We start from the raw sequence: 16295 nt of genomic DNA, 5'->3' as shown, positions 1-16295 counted from the left end.
TTCAGAATGAGGGCCACGGAAGTGTTCAGCACGGCCACCCCCTTGGTCAGGTCCACCCTGTCCTTGGCCGACGGTTTGATGTACATAAAGTTGCAGCTCCCATATGTGATGGAGACCACGACCATGTGAAAGAAGCAGGTGGAAAAGGCTGTTCTCTTCTGTTGAGAGGAGGGCAGTCTCAGGATGGCGCGGGCGAGGGCCGTGTAGGATATGACCACTAACACCAAAGTGATTAATACTGTCCCCACGACCAAAACGAGAGCCATAAGTTCCAGTAACCAGGTGTCCGAGCAGGAGAGCAGGAGCATAGGGGAGACGTCACAGAAGAAATGGTCAGTGACTACAGAGCCATAGAAGTCTATTTGGAGGCCAAGGATGATAGGGAGAAAGATGACCAGGAACCCGGCCAGCTAGGAGCAGAGCACCAGCACAGTGCACTCTCTGGTACATCACGGTCGTGTAGCGCTTAGTACAGTGTTCTGCGCACAGTAAGCGCTTAATAAATAAGATTGAATGAATGAATGCAGCGGCGGGCAGATGGCGACGTAAGAGTCATAGGACATAGCGGACAGGAGAAAGAACTCTGTCGCCCCAGCAGGAAGAAGAAGAATAACTGTGTTATACAACAGTTGTAGGAAATGGTCCTGTCCTTGGTGGCGATAGTGGCCAGGAATCTGGGAATGCAGGCGGAAGTGAAGCAGATCTCCAGCAAGAGAAAGCTGTGCAGGAAGAAGTACATTGGCGTGTGGAGGTGGGACTCCAGCAAGTTGAGGGTAACGATGGTCAGATTGCCGGTGACACTCATTGTGTAGGTGACAAATGTGTGGAGGAGAATCACCACCAGTAAGTGCGAGTTGTCCGTAAGGCCCAGGAGGATAAACCCAGTGTGGTTTCTCATGACTGATCTGTGATTCCTGTTGGGATAACACTAGAGGACTGTCAGTCCAACTGACTGGAGGGGAATGGAGGGCAGTGTCTAGCCTCCTTCTAGACTAGGTGGTCAGGAGAAGCTCCGGATATGCCTAGAGTCTTCCACTCCGGGAAGAGTGTATGGGAACATGGGCATGGTAGTGTTAGGACCAAGTCTTCATGGGTTAATGGCTGACATTTTCCCGCGGAATCATGGAACTTTGGTGGTCCCAGCCGCGATTCTTAGGCTTCATTACCGAGAAACTGCGTGACTGTTGGAGTAGGGATTACATTTATTGAGCACCCACTGGGAGAGTGCACAGCTCTAGGCACTCAGAAAAGTATTCTACAAGCAAGTGACAAACTCCCTGCCCACATGAAATTTCCATTCTCATTCAAACGTAAACATACTTACCAATATCATGGTCAAAATGAGAAATTGACAGGCATATATTTATGATTGTCGAGAATGAGTACGGTGTGCCCCCGTGGATCATGGGTACATGACTACTTTGTGTACACTGGGGAGGGGGGAGGGAGTGCCTTTTTTCCAAGCCCATGAACGTTAATATTTCACATGCCCCCAACTCATCAAATGTCAACACCTGGATAACTGAGATTGCCTGCAGCCTTGAGGGAGGGAGAGTGTTTGGGACCTTAAGCATAGGACCCAGTGTGTGGTAAGGAGCTCATAGCCCAGTCATTCCCTGGAAATACTGCCAGAAAAGGGAGAAGGAGACAAGTTCGGAATGGCTGCCTGGGTGAGTAATGAATGTGTTTTTCTCCATTCATTACTATCTACTAAGGAGTGTACTAAGGGCTGAGGTGGATAGAAAGTTAACCAGTTCTCACCTGGGGCTCAAAATCGTAGTAGGACGGAAACCAAGAATTGAATCCCCTTTTTTCTGATGAGGGAACTGAAGTACAGAGAAGTTAAGTGATTAGTCCAAATTCACACAGCAGGTAAGTGTGGGAGCAGCGATTAGAGTGCAAGTGCTCTAACTCCCAAGACATTTTCCATTAGACAACCCTGCTTCTGAATATTAGATTATATGTATACATGGTACAGGTGAGGTGGTAAGTGACTAGCCCGCCATCAGGGAGCCTCCCTGGATCAAAGGGACCCTACTTGGAACAGTGAGGATTACAAAGTGCCCGACTAGAGATTGAGTTCTGGTGTGCGTGTGTTACATTTGTCTGTCCCAGAGGTCTTTACAGATGAAATCCCACTTTTCCCTACTCCGTTTCCCTTCTACGTAGCTTATTCATTTGGATCTTTATTAATTCATTCAATCGCGGTGTGCTGGCAATGAAAGTCTCCCCAGGGGTGAGTCGGGTGACACTAACGAATGGAAGATTCTTTGGTGGCTCTTTCTGCTAATGTTTAAAAACCGGAATGAGGATTCATTCACTCATTCAATCGTATTTATTGAGCGCTTACTGTGTGAAGAGCACTGTACTAAGCGCTTGGGAAGTACAAGTCGGCAACATATAGAGACAGTTACTACCCAACATTGGGCTCACAGTGTAGAAGGGGGAGCAGACAACAAAACAAAACAAAACATGTAGACAGGTGTGAAACCGTCAGAATAAATAGAATTATAGCTATATACGCATCATTAATAAAATTAATAGAGGAGCAAATATTCATTTATTCATTCAATCGTATTTATTGAGCGCTTACTATGTGCAGAGCACTGTACTAAGCGCTTGGGAAGTACAAGTTGGCAATATATAGAGACGGTCCCTACCCAACAGTGGGCTCACAGTCTAGAAGGGGGAGACAGAGAACAAAACAAAACATATTAACAGAATAAAATAAATAGAATAAATATATACAAGTAAAATAAATAAATAAATAGAGTTATAACTACGTACAAACATATATACATATATACAGGTGCTGTGGGGAAGGGAAGGAGGTAAGGCAGAGGGGATGCAGAGGGGGAGGAGGGGGAGAGGAAGGAGGGGGCTCAGTCTGGTAAGGCCTCCTGGAGGAGATGAGCTCTCAGTAGGGCCTTGAAGGGAGGAAGAGAGCTAGCTTGGTGGATGTGGGAAGGGAGGGCATTCCAGGCCAGGGGGATGACGTGGGCCGAGGGTCGACGGCGGGAAGGGCGAGATCGAGGCACGGTGAGGAGATTAATCAATCAATCTATCAATCAATCGTATTTATTGAGCGCTTACTGTTTGCAGAGCACTGTACTAGGCTCTTGGGAAGTACAAGTTGGCAACATATAGAGACAGTCCCTACCCAACTCTGGGCTCACAGTCTAAAAGGGGGAAGACGGAGAACAACACCAAGCATACTAACAAAATAAAATAAATAGAATAGATATGTACAAGTAAAATAAATAAATAAATAAATAGAGTAATAAATATGCACAAACATATATACATATATACAGGTGCTGTGGGGAAGGGAAGGAGGTAAGATGGGGGGGATGGACGGGGGGCGAGGGGGAGAGGAAGGAAGGGGCTCAGTCTGGGAAGGCCTCCTGGAGAAGGTGAGCTCTCAGTAGGGCCTTGAAGGGAGGAAGAGAGCTAGCTTGGCGGATGAGCAGAGGGCGGGCATTCCAGGCCCGGGGGAGGACGTGGGCCGGGGGTCGATGGCGGGACAGGCGAGAACGAAGTACGGTGAGGAGATTAGCGGCAGAGGAGCGGAGGGTGCGAGGTGGGCTGTAAAAGGAAAGAAGGGAGGTGAGGTAGGAGGGGGCGAGGTGATGGAGAGCCTTGAAGCCCAGGGTGAGGAGTTTCTGCCTGATGCGCAGATTGATTGGTAGCCACTGGAGATTTTTGAGGAGGAGAGTAACATGCCCAGAGCGTTTCTGGACAAAGACAGTCCGGGCAGCAGCATGAAGTATGGATTGAAGTGGGGAGAGACAGGAGGATGGGAGATCAGAGAGAAGGCTGATGCAGTAGTCCAGACGGGATAGGATGAGAGGTTGAACGAGAAGGGTAGCGGTGTGGATGGAGAGGAAAGGGCGGATCTTGGCAATGTTGCGGAGCTGAGACCGGCAGGTTTTGGTGACGGCTTGGATGTGAGGGGTGAATGAGAGAGTGGAGTCGTGGATGACACCAAGGTTGCGGGCTTGTGAGACGGGAAGGATGGTAGTGTCGTCAACAGAGATGGGAAAGTCAGGGAGAGGGCAGGGTTTGGGAGGGAAGACAAGGAGTTCAGTCTTGGACATGTTAGCGGCAGAGGAGCGGAGGGTGTGGACTGGGCTGTAGAAGGAGAGAAGGGAGGTGAGGTAGGAGGGGGCGAGGTGATGGAGAGCCTTGAAGCCTAGAGTGAGGAGTTGAGAACCGTAATCTGGTCATCAGGTTTGGGCAGACAGGATAGGGAGCCGAGGTGGGGTGTGATTCCCTGAGGCAGATGGATGTGGTCGTGAGAGCGGACATCTCTGTGGGGTAGTAATGTAGATTTTCAGCGGGGAGGAGTGTGACTGAGGAGGCAGGTGAGAAGGTTATAATTAGAGAGAAGGATTTCAGAGTACACGTATGCACTGTACAAATTGTGCAATTTATACAATTTGCACTGATTGAATCGGATTGGGAAAGACATTCCAATCTGTCCAGATTTCAGAGTTGGTGAGGGTGGAGATAGTGTAACGGTAGGAGATGATGAGGCCGAGGGTGTGACCAATTTGGTGTGTGGCGAGGTGGAGTGAAGCAGGAGCTTCGCAGCGTCAAGGAGAGATAGGAAGCGGGCTGCAGAGGAGTCACCGGGGACATCTATGTGGATGTTGAAGTCTCCGAGGGTCAGAGTGGGCATGGAAAAGTAGAGAAGAAAGATGAGAAAGGCGTCAAAATCGTGGGTCAAAATGGTTAAAAAAAGTTGGAAGTGGGGACAGAAGCAGTAGATGACGGCTACAAGAATCTGGAGGGGGTGGTAGAGGCGAATAATATGGGTTTCAAAGTAGCGGAAGCAAAGGGAAGGGGGAGGAGGGATAGTGCGAAATGACATTGTGGGGCGAGTAGGAAGCCTTTATCTCCTCCTTTTCCGGTGAGTCTGGGGAAGTGGGAGAAGAAGAGGCCTCCGCTGGAGACAGCAGCAGAAGAGAGCGTGTCACCCGGGGTGATCCAGGTTTCGGTAAGGGCGAGGAGGTTGTGTCCAGGTTCTGGTCATCCGCCATATTGGGAAGGAAATCCGAGCCTCGTTGTCGCCTCTGTGGTCTGTGGTGTGAACCCCGCAGTAGGGAGAGGGAGATCCAAGCTGTCACCGTTGTGGACTTCCCACCGTCCCTCCTATCCCGCTCTTCCTTCTCGCCTGTGGCATCCCCCTGAGGGCTTGACTTGATGTGTTTCACAACACCCCCCTGGTCTACGGTTGCCTCAGTGTCTTCAGGAGGCCTCCCCCCGACCCTCCCAATCTGCGTCCCAGGTCCAGGCTTTACATTTGGACTGGCTCCAGTTGCCCAGACCCGCAGCCCCCTTCACACACACAATCCCCTACTCTAGACGCTATGGCGTGCCTCCCAGATCCAGCCCTTGTTTCCTGGAGTATCTGCCATTACAGGATAACTCTATGCCCCAGGCGATCGCGCTTTAGGATTGATAATAGCGTCGCATGTTTCCTTAAAGCTTTGGAATTTCGGGCTCTAACATGGCGAATCGGGCCACGAGGTGGAGATCAATCGCCGCCGACCAATTGCCCAAATCCAGCCTCTGGCCTGGAACGCCCTCCTTCTTCTGATACCGATAGACGATCACCCCTTTCCCCCCGCAGAACCACCTTCAAAGCCTTATTGAAGGCACATCTTCTCCAAGAGGCCTTTCCTGCCTGAGCCCCCATTTCCTCTTCTCCCTCTCTCTCCTTTCTGCTTCATTCTTGCACGTGTATTTGCACCCTTTATTACCCCCCTCAGCCCCGCATCACTTACGTACATATGCGTAATTTATCAGTTTCTATTCATTCATTCATTGAATCGAATTTATTGAGCGCTCACTGTGTGCAGAACACTGTACTAGCACTTGGGAAGTAAAAATCGGCAACATATAGAGACGGTCCCTACACATCAACGGGCTCACAGTCTAGAAGGGGGAGACAGGCAACAAAACAAAACAATTAGACAGGTGTCAATCCATTCAGAATAAATAGAATTATGGATATATACACATCATTAATAAAATAGAGAAATATGTGCAAAAATAAATAGAGTAATAAATATGTACAAATATATACAAGTGCTGTGCGGAGGGGAAGGGGGTAGGGAAGAGGGAGGAAGGGGGACGGTGGGTGAGAAGGAGGAGGAGGAGAGGGAAAAGAGGGGGCTGCCTGTCTTCCCTTGTAGATTGTAAACTCGTTATGCGCAATGACCCTATCTACCAACTTTCCAAGCACCTAGTACAGTGCTCTGCACCACAGTAAGTGCTCAATAAATCTGATTGATTGATCGATTGATTAACCGTTGGAAAAGGGACTACGAGGGTGAACGGGTACCACTGGAGACCGAGGGATACCAAGTTCCTGCTCAACTACCAGTGAGAAGCCATGGAACCGAGTCACCCCTTAGGGGAATAATGACGGTTCGTGATGGGGGGAACCGTCCTGAGGAGGGCCAAAGGGAACTGAGTATGTCAGCTTGGGGTCGGTTTATGATAATGAAAATACGTGTTAAATTCCCAGCCGAGTACATGGACAGGCGGCTTGTGCTGAGACCTCCTGGGAAGGTGAGGGATTACATGCCCCTGACTGGAGCTTTATTCAGCCTGCCGGGAACTCAGGATGACCGGAGATCCACTGAAGAGACGCCACGGGAGTTTCCAGAATCTTGTCCACCTGCTGCAGCTCGCGTAGCAACAAGAGAACATGTACAACTTGCGAGGCCAAATGAGAAGCAGCGTGGCTTAATGGAAAGAGCACGGGCTTGTGAGTCAGAGGATGTGGATTTTAATCCACTTCCGCCATTCCTCTGCTGTGTGACCTTGAGCAAACCACTTAACTTCTCTGGGCCTCAGTTAACTCTGTAAAATGGGGATTAAGTCTATGATCCCCACGTGGGACACCCTGCTTACCTTGTATCTACCCCAGTGCTTAGAACAGTGCTTGGCACCTAGTAAGTGCGTAACAAATACCATTATTAGTATTATTCACATATACTTCCCACGCAGACACAGACTAACTCTCGGCTCAAGATCTGGCCAGGTTCCCGTGGCCTCCCTGACCTGTCACTTCTTTAGGAATCTAGGATCACGGGCTGACTTATACTCGAACAATTAATAATCAATCAGTAAGTTTAGCGCTTCCTTCTAGGACTTTCAGGGGTGGCTAGCCGGGCTCCCTTGCCCAATCCCCGGGTGAACAGAGAGGGAAAGGTCTGGGATCCGCCTCTCCACTTGGTAACATTTCCAGGAATGACGACAAGGATGGGAGAGAAGGTATTACCCAGCTTCCTTCAGCCGGTCTTCTGGTGGTGCTTCCCTGAGCCCAGTGCTCCCTGTGGCTTTCCCCGAAAACTCATATGTGGTCATATATCAAGATACTCTCCGCCAAAAGCGAACTTGAATTCCAGGCCTATAAATAAATCTATCAATCTGTCACTTTTTTTAGTACATCAGTGGCATTTATTGAGTACACGCTGAGTGCAAAGCAATCCATCAGTAAATCTCATGGCATTTTCTGAAAGCCTATTGAGCGAAAAGCAGTCAGCGAAATGGCATTTGTTGAGCACCTGCTGAATACAAAATATCCCATCAGTCAATCGGATAACATTTTTTGAAGCTTTACTGAGCCCCTTGTTATGTAGGGACTGTCTCTATGTGTTGCCAATTTGTACTTCCCAAGCGCTTTGTACAATGCTCTGTACACAGTAAGCACTCGATAAATATAATTGAATGAATGACTGGTAAGCAATCTATCTATCAATCAATCAATGGAATCTATGTACTGTCTACTGAGCCCTAGGCACTATACTAAGAGCTTGGGCAAGGACAACTGATGAAACTCACATGGTTCCTGACATCCAGTAGTTTTCAATGGAATGGAGGACATAGAAAGAGATGATTTCCAAAGAGTGGAGCCAGAGTAAAAACAGGGATCAGCTTGTGAGCAGAACAAATAGGACAGATTACAGTATAACAGAGATATGAAAATATGCTGAGGTTAGATGTGAGAGGGAGAGAGAGAGGTGGGGACTGAGAGAGGAAAGGTGAGAGGATGGGAATAAAAGGTAGTGGGCCTTTGGCTTCCCCTCACCATAATGACCACTGATGTCAATCCTCCAGCTGCAGGCCCTCAATTAGCTGGGAGATTTGCAAAAACACATTGCACCTGGGGGTTTCTGTTGGCTTCGGCACAGCCTTGCTGAGCAAACCTTGGAATCTCTCTTACATTCAGAGTGAAAAGGCTTGACTCTTCGTTGAGTGGATGAGGGGAAAGGGCCGAGGGAACAGAGGGACCTGTTCAGAAGAGGAATTTCCAGAAGCGGGGGTGCGGGGGCCGACAGAGGGTTGGATAAATGCCAGCTCCTGTTTGTTGGGCGGCATTTAAAGCATTAGGCTAATGTATGGAGAAGTAGCATGGCTTAGTGGGAAGAGCATGACATTGGGAGTCACTGGAAATGGGTTATAATCCTGGCTCCACCACCTGTCTGCTGTGGGCCCTTGGTCAAGCTATTTAACTTCTCGGTGACTCAGTTACCTGATCTGTGTAATGGGGATTAAGACTGGGAGCCCCACGTAGGAAATTCTGCTTACCTTGTATCTACACCACCGCTTAAAACAGTGCTTGTCACACAGTAAGCGTTTTACAAATACCATAATGTTTTTATTTTACAGGCACCGAGTTTCTGTGGTCGAGCCTCTGCGTCTCCTGCACATTTTCCTGCGGGATTTTGTTGCCAACGGAGCCTCACCTCCTGGAGGAAAATTCAACCTGGTGCACCATGCCCTGGAAGGCCTGCCTGACCTGCTGTTTCCACAAGGTGTAGATGACGGGGTTCAGCATGGGGGCCAAGGATATGTTAATCACTGCCACCCCCTTGGTTAGTTCGACCCTTGTCTTGGGAGATGGTTTGATATACATAAAGATACAGCTGCCGTATATGTTGGAGATCGCGACTATGTGGGAGGAGCAGGTGGAAAAGGCCTTTCTCTTCTGCTTGGTGGAGGGCACTCTCAGGATGGCACGGGCGATGGCCATGTAGGACGGGGTCACTAATGTCAGGGTGAACCGGAGAGTCCCCACGGCCAAGACAAGAGCCATCAGCTCCAGGAACTAGATGTTCATGCACGAGAGCAGGAGCAGAGGGGAGATGACACAGAAGAAGTGGTCAATGGTTCGGAGCCACAGAAGTCCAGTTGGAGACCAAGGATGACCAGAAGAAAGATGACCATGAACCCGGTCAGACAGGAGCAAAGGACCAGCAGGGTGCAGACTCTTTGGCTCATAACAGTTGTGTAGTGCTGTGGCCAGCAGATGGAGACATAGCGGTCATAGAACATGGCGGCAAGGAGGAAGAACTCGGTCGCCCTCAGCAGGATGAAGAAGAATAGCTGAGTTGCACAACAGTTGTAAGAAATGGTCCTGTCCCCGGTGACAGTGGTGGCCAGGAAGCTGGGAATGCAGGTGGACGTGAAGCAGATCTCCAGGAAGGAGAAGCAGCGCAGGACGAAGTACATGGGGGTGCGGAGGCGGGAATCCATTAGGGTGAAATTGACGATGGTCAGGTTGCCAGTGACGCTCATTATGTAGGTGACAGACATATAGAGGAGAATCACCGCCAGTAAATTCAGGTCGGCTGTGAGCTCCAGGAGGATGAAGTCAGTGACTGGCTTGTGGTTCCTCACGGTTGACCGGTGACTCCTCTTGGATAACACCAAGAGTACCGTCAGTCTGATCCAGTGGAGGGTGATGGAGGGATGTTTCTCCACTCCCTCCAGACTAAGCGGGTAGGGACAGCTCCAAATATGTCCAGGGTCCTCCACCCCAGGCCGGGTGCATGCGATCTTGGGCATGGCTGGATCAGGACCCATTTCTTGAGGTGACGTCATGTGTTGATGGCTGACACCTCCCCCGGGAACCAGAAGAATGATGGTCCCAGCAGCGATCCTTAGGTGTCAGCACCCGGAACCTGCATGACGGTCGAAACAGAGTTACTACTTCGAATGGAGATTATATTTACTGAGTACCCATTTGGAGCAGGGCACTGTTCTAATCTCTCATCAAAGTACACACAAGCATGTGACAAATACCCTGTGCACATAGAGCTTTCGTTCTCATGGGTAGGCAACCGTAAACGTATTTCAAGGTAGTGTGCTCAAAAAATAATTTGAATAGTATGTATACATGATTGCTGAGAATGGGTGCAGGTGCCCCGTGGACAATGGATGTGTAAATGCCTCGTGTATATGTGACTGGGCGGGGGGGGGAGTGCCTTTTGACCGATCCATGAATGTCAAGGTTTCATCGCAATATATGCACCCAACTTATCATCTGCCAATACGTGGGGAACTGATTTCGTCAGAAGCCTTGAGGAAGGAAGGGAATTTGGGACCATGAGCATAGGACCCAGTGATTGTGAAGAAGCTCATAGCCCAGCCATTCCCTGGACATATTGGCAGAAAAAGTAGAAGACCCTAGGGGGAGACGAGTCCGGGATATCTGTCTTGAGTGAATTACAAATGTGGATTTTTGTCAATCCATCAGTCGTATGAACTGAGCCCTTATTGTGTTCAGGGAGCTGTACTACGCGCTTGGTAAATTAAAACAAAACAATATAACAAATCCCTTGCCCACAACAAGTGTACAATCTAGAGGGTGAGACAGACATTAATGTAAATAAATAAATTACGGATATGTACATAGGTGCTGTGGGGCTGGGACGGAGGAGGGAGTTTGATGTTGCTGAATATAGGGAGTCAGTCAGGGCGATACAAAAAGGAGTGGGAAGAGAGGAAGTCAAGCCCTAACTATGTGTCAAGAACTTTATAAAACGATGGGAGTAGATAGAAGATAGTTTGGTCCCTAATGGGACTCACAACCTAAGGAGGAGGGAGAACAAGTTTTGAATCCCCGGTTTCCAGTTGAGGGAACTGTAACAGAGAATTTAAATGACTGGACGAAGGTTACAAATCAGGTAAGTGGCGAAGCCGGGATTAGAACGCAGGGACTCTGAATTCCAGGCCTTTTTTTGGGTAGGCGACACTGCTTCTGAAGAGTAGAGGATCTGGAACACGAAGTGGTGGGATGCCCAGAGACTAGCCAGTCACCAGGGAGCCTCCCTGGATTAAAGAGATCCTGCTTGGGTCAGTAAGGATGACAAAGGGCAGACTGGGGATAATGTTCTGGGGTGGTGTGTGTGTGTGTGTGTGTGTGTGTTTGTGTGTGTGTGTGTGCACACGCATTTGTTTCTCTCTGATGTCTTTCCCTTTTAAGCCCTCTTTTCTCAAGCTCCCTCTCCCTTATGCGTAGCTTATACACTTGAATATTTATTTACCTTTTAAGCACTTGCTATTCACCCCAGCTTCGGTACCACAGCACTTACATACATATCCTTCATTTACGTATGGATTTATATTTATGTCTGTCTCTTCCTTTGTATTGTAAGGTTCTTGTGGTCAAGGAACGTGTCTACCAACTCCTTTGTCCTCTCCCAAGCATTAGTAAAGTGCTCTGCACACAGTTAGCCCTCAATAAATACCATTGATTGATTGATTGATTGATTTTCTGATAATTACCAGTTCTGAAATGGAGGCTCCAGGACAGGGTCTCAGGCTACAGGAATTCAGGGTTAGAGGGAAGGTGGACACAGTCATCCATGTATTGTGGCTCTGAAATCCACAATGGGAAAGGGAAGGGCCAAAGCGACCCTGAGAGATCCTCACTTCCAGAGCACTTTGCCCTGATTCTGAGGGTCACGCCGAACGCCTGTTTTGGCCTGCGGCCGGGGTAGTGGTGCTGAGATAGCGACATGCCTGTATGGAATTTCCCACCTATTCTGCTGCCCCGTGTTGAAGGGAAACTGCTCAGACCCTACTCCCTTCCTCGCCCTCCAATTACCATTGGACACGTGACCCCATCCACTCCCAACGAGGTCAGGTTTTCCGCGTCCTCTAGGAAGCATGAGGAAAAGAAGGCATCAGGTTTTCTCTGTTCACAGCAGTGGAGGCAATCTGGCCTCCTGGTTCAGGAGATGGGCTTCTCTACCTGCTGCAGAAACAAGATTAGGGATTTGTACTCTTTGGTTCCTGATGGGCCCACGGGGACCAATTATAAGAACAATGAAATTCTCCCCAAGGATAAGTCGGGAGACACAAATGGATTGAGGTTGCTTTGTTGGCTTTGGCTGTGAAACTTTAATTCCCAGATTGGGGCACATCCACAGTCATTCCAAACCATCAATCCCCTGTTCAAGTGATCAAGACGAGAGCAAGTGAGGTGGAGCAACGGAGATCTGTTTTTTACAAATGGTGGTTAGGCCCAGAGTGGTTGAATCTCTTTCGGAGATGGAACCTACTCTCAATTAATCCATTAATTGTATATGTTGAGACAACAGCTGGGAAACATCATGGTCTAGTAGAAAAGAACACGGACTTGGAAGTCTGAGAACCTGAGTTCTAATCTTGGGTCTGCCACTTGCCTGCTACATGACTATAACTTCTCTGAGCCTCAGTTCTCCTGTTCTCCCTTCTACTTAGGCTGTGAACCCCATGCAGGACAAGGACTGGATACAACCTGTTTGTTTTGTATCTACCCCAGCACTTAGAACAGTGTTGGATACATAGTAAGTTCTTAACAAAATATCATAAAAATGGGGATTAATATGGATGCCTCCCTCTTACTTAGGATCATGTGGGACAGGGACTGTGTCTATTATGATTATTTTGTGTCAGTCCCAGTGCCTAGAACAGTGCTTGGCACACAATAGAAATTTACCATAAAATAGTAGGCATGATCCCTGCCTTCACAAAGCTTATCATCTATCGTGAGATTTCCTGCTTTGATTCCCGGGGACCTGTCACTCCTCCTGTGCTAATAGATCTCAGGGCGGGATCATGAAAATGAAAGGATGTGTTGAAACCCCACCCGTGTAAGCGGCCCGCTCTCGGTACCTGGACGATCTGCCATGCGCTGAGACTACCTGTGAAGGGTGTGGGATAAAGTCCCTGTCTAGGAGCTAAAGTTTGAATCTGTGTTAATAATAATAATGATGGTGGTCTCTAAATGACACCCCCCTGAGAGAGGTAGTATCCTTCAGGTCCTCTCTCTTTCCCTTCCTCCCTCCCTTCCCATATGGGTCCTCCTTTGCCTACCACCTATACTGCAGTGACGCTCTCCCTACCCAGTCTCTGTCTATTTTCCCTCCTCAGCTCTCCCTTCCTTAACCTCTGTGCTCTTCCCTCTTATTTAAGAAGGAAACAGAAAGGAGTTCAAGCATCTCTGTCCATCAAGTGGAAAGGAAGTGGGATCCCCTTTCTCTCTTCCCTGAGGAGGAGGGGACCCAGGATGCACCTGTGTCTATGAAGATATCTAGGGGTTCCTGGTCCAAAATGGGGAAGACTCTATCCCGGGGCAGCTCTAGCTCTGAGTATCCCGCTTACCGGGGAAGCTGCCACCTGAAAGCTTCTGGACAGAATTCCTGTCCCTCAGCACCTCTTACACTCTATTTCTCCACTTCCGTTGGCATGGGGTACCACAGGCCTCCGTTCAATCAGGTCCGGGTATAGACAGGGACACCTGACTGAGAGATTCAGACACACGTGACGTTTGACCCCTGTCTTCTAGTCCACCCCTGGGCCTATCCCTGCCCACAGTACAGGTGATCCCGCAGTTCCCTGAAAGCTCCACGTACTTCTGGCAACCTAGTTCTCTCTGGCTCCCACCTCTCAGTTCATTTCTCACACTTTCGACTGCATGCTTCTGCTCTTCTGTCTGCTTCTGCCAAGATCTGGTAGTGACTTTCAGAGGCCAAGATTTACACAGCCTGGGACAGGGGTAGGGGGCCCCTAGGAAACGGGGTCAAAGACGTGGACCACTACCTTCCATTATCTCCCTCCTCCTTTCCCGTCCTCCACCTTCTTTTTCCTTTTCCTCCTTCTTTCTCATTTACCTCCTCCTCTTCTTTCTTTTTCCTCCTCTCATTACACTTTCTCCTCTATCTCCTCTTACCCTTTCTTATTCCTTCTCTTCCCTCTTTCTTCTCCTCTTACTTCTTGTTCTCCTCTTCCTCCTAGCCTTCTTCCTCCCATTATGCTTCTTCTTCCTCTTCCTCCCTTCTTCTGTATTCCTTAGCCCCTCTTCCCCTTCCCCTTCCTGCTCCTCGTCATACACTTTCTCCACTTCTCTGGTGTCCTTTTATATTGAGCAGCAGTTATACACGGTTCAGGAATTATCCTGTGCAATGGATGAACTAGTTACAGAATTAACAAAGTACACCCTATGTGCTAAGCACCACCTGAGGTATTGAGGTAGATTCGAATGGTCAGATCGGACCCAATTTCTGTCCCTCAGGAGGCTCACAGTCTATCTTCATTTCATAGAGGACGAAGCTGAGGTTCAGAGTGGTGAGGTGTTTGCCCAGGCCCGCCCCCCGATAGGCCAGAGGGAGAATTTTGACTAGAAGCCAGGTCTCCTTACTCCCAGGCCGGTGCTGTTTTCACTAGGATGCTCTGCCTCCTGCCGAAGAGTAAAGACAGCTCCATCACATGTAAGATGTGATGACTGACCTGACTGGACAAATTCCCTAACAGGGAGCCCGGGATCTCCAGGGTGGGGGTAAGATCTTCCTCCTGTTCCATGTGGAATGAAACTGTCGCAGGAGATGCCCCATACCCCTGTTCGGGGAGATGTCCATGGTTTCTGCTCACTCGATTTACTCAGGCTGATGGCCTGCATTGGACGAGAAGATATGAAGAAGACTCGTTAATTTAAGGATCACAGCTTGGGGCTAGGTGCTGGAAGACCTGAGTCTTCATTCCAACTCTGCCCCTGGCCTGCTGCATGACCTCGAAGAAGTCATTTCACTTCTCTAGGCCTCCATATTCTCCTCTGTTAAATGGGGATAAAGTTGTGTGACCCGTGTGGGTCAGGAACTATGTCCGATAGAATAACCATGCATCTATCCAAGCTCTCAGCAAACAGTAAGTGCTTAATAAGTGCCATAACAACAGCCACTAAAATAAAAATAATAATAACGATAAAAAGAATAATGATAACTCATGCTCATTGTCATCGTGACTAATGCGTGTGTGGGTTCCAGAGACATGAGAGCACAAGAGTCAGCTTCCATGAGCTCCACATACCCTTTCGGGGAGAGGTTGATGACGGGGGAAGAGCAGGGAGGAGAACAGGGACAGACTCACTTCCCCGAGGATCAGGTCCCTGATGGCGCCCCTCAGAAGCTGAACCTAGAAGACCGCACTCGGTCCCCCTCGAAGCCGGTTTGGTATTGCTGCACCAAAGGAAGAGAGGGTCTTGACCAGGGAGCATTGACTAACCTCTTCAAATCCGGGCCTCCTCAGTACAGCCGGCCCTCCTTATGACTCCTCGAGAAGCAGAATCTCCCTCGGGGGCCCCACCCCAGGCCATCCGAGGGTTAGGTCCCCTCCCTTGGTCCCCACTGCACATCCGAGAACAGATCCTATCCAGAACCCAGAGAGACAGCGCCCACCCCAGGTGACCTTCCCATGCTACAGACCCTCGGGGAACGAGAAAGGCTCTCAGAGATCACATAGAGCAGGCCCCCTCCCTCCTCCAGCACCGGAGCAAGGATTAGCAAAGCATTGCACTAACAGCTGGGAAAATTACCCAGGGGAGAATTAGACACGGTCTCTGGAAGGCTCCCCATCTAAGCATAATTGGGCAGAGGGCTGGCACCGGAAACATAAGGGTAATGACAAATCAATCAATCGTATTTATTGAGCGCTTACTGTGTGCAGAGCACTGTACTAAGCGCTTGGGAAATACAAGTTGGCAACATAGAGACAGTCCCTACCCAACAGTGGGCTCACAGTCTAAAAGGGGGAGACAGAGAACAAAAGCAAACATACTAACAAAATAAAATAAATAGAATAAATATGTACAGGTAAAATAAATAAATAAATAAATAAATAAATAAATAGAGTAATGAATATGTACAAACATATATACATATATACAGGTGCTGTGGGGAAGGGAAGGGGGTAAGATGGGGGGATGGAGAGAGGGACGAGGGGGAGAGGAAGGAAGGGGCTCAGTCTGGGAAGGCCTCCTGGAGGAGGTGAGCTCTCAGTAGGGCCTTGAAAGGAGGAAGAGAGCTAGCTTGGCGGAAGGGCAGAGGGAGGGCATTCCAGGCCCGGGGGATGACGTGGGACAGGCGAGAACGAGGTACGGTGAGGAGATTAGCGGCAGAGGAGTGGAGGGTGCGGAGTGGGCTGTAGAAGGAGAGAAGGGAGGTGAGGTAGGAGGG

At 49.1% G+C, this 16295-nt stretch overlaps 1 pseudogene; it reads right to left on the bottom strand.

Moving 5' to 3' along the window:
• Positions 1-8758: 8758 nt before the first annotated feature.
• LOC119921417 lies at positions 8759-9900 on the bottom strand (annotated as a pseudogene).
• Positions 9901-16295: the final 6395 nt, after the last annotated feature.

This window comes from Tachyglossus aculeatus (assembly GCF_015852505.1).
Source record: "Tachyglossus aculeatus isolate mTacAcu1 chromosome 12 unlocalized genomic scaffold, mTacAcu1.pri SUPER_6_unloc_2, whole genome shotgun sequence".
Classification (NCBI taxonomy): Eukaryota; Metazoa; Chordata; class Mammalia; order Monotremata; family Tachyglossidae; genus Tachyglossus; species Tachyglossus aculeatus.
This window is presented reverse-complemented; position numbering and strand designations above follow the sequence as displayed.